At 59.1% G+C, this 3301-nt stretch overlaps 1 protein-coding gene across 1 annotated transcript in view; it reads left to right on the top strand.

Moving 5' to 3' along the window:
- Positions 1 to 6: 6 nt before the first annotated feature.
- Positions 7 to 3301, top strand: part of NFKBIE (nuclear factor of kappa light polypeptide gene enhancer in B-cells inhibitor, epsilon) — a 7657-nt gene continuing 4362 nt past the window's right edge. The window contains exons 1-2 of the mRNA XM_014535370.1: positions 7 to 267; positions 2619 to 2721. The gene's annotated coding sequence lies outside the window, so the exon portion shown is untranslated. The remainder of the gene's footprint in view (positions 268 to 2618; positions 2722 to 3301) is intronic.

The raw sequence follows: 3301 nt of genomic DNA on the forward strand, positions 1-3301 counted from the left end.
GGCCTCCGCCTCCCGGCCCCCGGGCGGCACAGGCCCCCAGCCCTGGACCCATCCTCCGGGAACCACCAAAGAGCCGCAGGACAAGGAAGACACAGATGGGGAGCGGGCCGACTCCACCTATGGCTCCTCGTCGCTCACCGAGCCTTTGACCTTTTGGGGGGGCCCTGAGGCCGAAAACCCACCCCCAGGCTCGCCGCTCCCTGCAGCTGGGCCGCTGAGTCCGCAGCAGCTGGAAGCGCTCACTTACATCTCGGAGGACGGAGACACGTGAGTACGGGGGCGAGGCTGGGGCTGCACCCCGTCCCGATGCGAACTCGGGGCCTCCCCAGGAGCACCCCCGCTGTCATGATCCCTCACGGCACCTGCCCTGGAAGTGGCATTCTCCACTTTTCCTCCAAACTCCAAACTTAACTCTCTGCTCGCTTTTGAGCTCCAGCCAGGACCCGACCGGAGGACCGGGAATCACCTCTCTGCCCTCCCTTTTGGAGGTGGGCAGAGCTGGCAGGGCCCATACCAGGCACCTAGAATCTTGGAAACCTGCCAATAACCCACCGCCAGGAAGAGAAAATTCCCCTGACCAGTCCAGGTTTTTTTTTGTTTTTTTTCTTGCTGGGGGAGAGGGCATCCTTGCTTGCGCAATATCTGGAATTCCCAGCCCCTGACCTCCCAATGCCCTGTCTCAAGGAACAAGAGATGCCAGTTACAGGTTGCCAATGGAGGCCAGGAAGCTAGGGGTGGGGGTATGGCCAGGGTACAGAGCTAAGGCTGGCCCTGAGGAGGAGGGGGTGAGCCAGGTTGGGGCACCTTTGCCCCAGCAGACTGATAAGCGGCTGGCTGCTGCAGCTTACTTCCTCCTCTGCTGAGAAAGGGGAAGTGAGGGTTGGAGTCAGCCTTACCGACACCTTCCATCTCCCCAAGTCCCCCCAGTCCTCCTCGCTGTCTTGCCTGACCCCCTTGCCTGTCCATTTCTCCCCAGGCCCAGGTGGATCTTTCGGGGACTGGGTAGGAAGCAGTTGAAGTAAGAGGCAGCAGTGCAAAAGGTCAGGCCAGTTGAGGACTTGCCCCTCAGGAAGAAAAAACAGTTAGGAGAGGGGGTGGCTGGGATTTGGGGGTTAGAAACAGAGTGGAGGGAGCTGGGTTCCCAGATCAGGGATGTTGAACAGGGTAGGAAGGATGTGGAAGGAGCAGGAAATGTCTGTCCTTACCTGCTTTATGGAAATGCAAGAGTCATAATCCTAGGTGACCTTTGACAAAGAGACCCAGTGGGTAGGAGAGGCGTGACCCCAGGCCTTTTGTACTGTGTGCCTTCTGTGCCCAAATCATCAGCCCTCAGGCCCAGAGCCAAGATTTTGGGGACTCCATGTGCAATATCTATGGCTGACCTTTGACCCAGGGAGTGGGAGCTCCAGGTGGAATACCTATGGCTGACCTTTGACCCAGGGGGTGGGGACTTCTGGTGCTGCCCTCCTTTGTGAGCCTCTCAGCCCAGCCTTTCCCTCCTCCGGTTGGAGACAGGTGTGTCTAGAATGGGCAGGGGGAGGTGGCAGGACTCCCCAGCGGAGTCTCTTCCCTCGGAAGTGTCTAGGGTGTGGGGCAAATGGAAGTGGGAAGAGGAAGTGGGAGGAGGGGAGACTGAGGGAGAGAGGGAGGTGGCTGCAGGAATGTGACCCAGAGAGCTGGTCCTGGCCGAGGGGATTTCCAGAGCGGTTCCTCCCTCCCTCGTCACTCTCTCCTGCCGCTGCCGCAGCCAAGCCTGCCCCGCTCCTGCCCGCGCAGCCCCCTCCCCAGCCCAGGCAGGCCTTTAGCCAAGCTCCCCCCAGTCACTGGCGTCCCAAGGCAGCTGTCCTGACCGAGACCCTCCAGCTCTGGCTTTCATTTTCCCCACCTGATGTGGGGAAACCCCAGGACTGGAACTTCCCCTCCCAGCTGTCCTCCCACCCCTAGGTTAAGGCTCTTTGTCCCCCAGCAAACACACACTTTCTACACTGCACAGACCTCGCCTTGGAGGTGCTCACAGAGTGGAGGGCTCTGGCCAGACCCGGCCAGTCTGGCTGCCTGAAGCGGGGCCCTCTAGACTCACTCCCCCGGGGGGTGGGGGGGGGGCGCAGCAGGACAGGATGTTGCACTCCTTGCTCCTCATTCAAGAGCTTCTGTTTACTCTCCCTTGGCATGTGGGACATTGAGTTGGGGAGGGAGGTGCCCCCACTCCTGCCGTCTCTGTACTTCCTATTGGGCTGGGGGTATTAGGGAGCTCAGCCTGGAAACCACCTCTGCACGACCCCAGCAGCTTTCAGTTTGGCTTTGGAGCTGCAGCTGGTCTGGTGGGGCCCTGGGGCAGGAGGGGAGTGGGGTGTGGGACAGGAAGCTCCTGGGCCCGTGGGCACCCTGCCCGCACTCCCACTGAGCCAAGGCCCTTCTTGAAGGCCAGAGATGGGCACTTGGAGCCTCCACCCCCAGGAATCTGGTTTCCCACACCAACCCTCACTTCCTGGCCCAAATGCTCACTTCCTGCACCTACCCTGTGGGTGGCTTCTTAGAGATGTGTTCCTTCTAATCCCAGGACCCCAGCCCACTCTCCTGACCTGGGTCCTGACACTAACCCCTGCCCTGCCCTCCAGGCTGGTCCACCTGGCGGTGATTCATGAGGCCCCAGCTGTGCTGCTCTGTTGCCTGACTTTGCTGCCCCAGGAGGTCCTGGACATTCAGAACAACCTTTACCAGGTGGGTGGAAAGGGTAGGCTGTGTCCAGACACCCACGTCTGCCCTGGCAGCCACCCCGAGCAGCCACACGGGTGACCTTAGGCTGCTTCCTCAGGAAACCATATGCAAGACACTGAGCTAGAGGCTGAGGATACAGACATGAGTAAGACACAGCCTCTGCCCACAGGGTGCTTGAGCCTGGACTAGGGACTCATGTCAACTCATAATTACACAGCATGGTGACAAGAGCTGTGATGGAGGCACCTACCAGCCGCTGTGGGATCCACTGTGTGTGGGGGGCAGCCAGGGAAGGGTTAATACGGAGGAGTGTGCCAGGTGGAGCCTGCCTGGTGCCTCTTCCTTCTCCCCAGCCCCTCTCTGCCACCTAGCGCTTGGGGATAACAGAGGTTTCCCTAGAGCAGTGGTCGGCAAACTCATTATTCAACAGAGCCAAATATCAACAGTACAACGATTGAAATTTCTTTTGAGAGCCAAATTTTTTAAACTTAAACTATATAGGTAGGCACACTGTTATTAACTTAATTAGGGTACTCCTAAGGCTTAGGAAGAGCCACACTCAAGGGGCCAAAGAGCCGCATGT

Source organism: Myotis brandtii, unplaced genomic scaffold (assembly GCF_000412655.1).
Source record: "Myotis brandtii unplaced genomic scaffold, ASM41265v1 scaffold143, whole genome shotgun sequence".
NCBI lineage: Eukaryota > Metazoa > Chordata > Mammalia > Chiroptera > Vespertilionidae > Myotis > Myotis brandtii.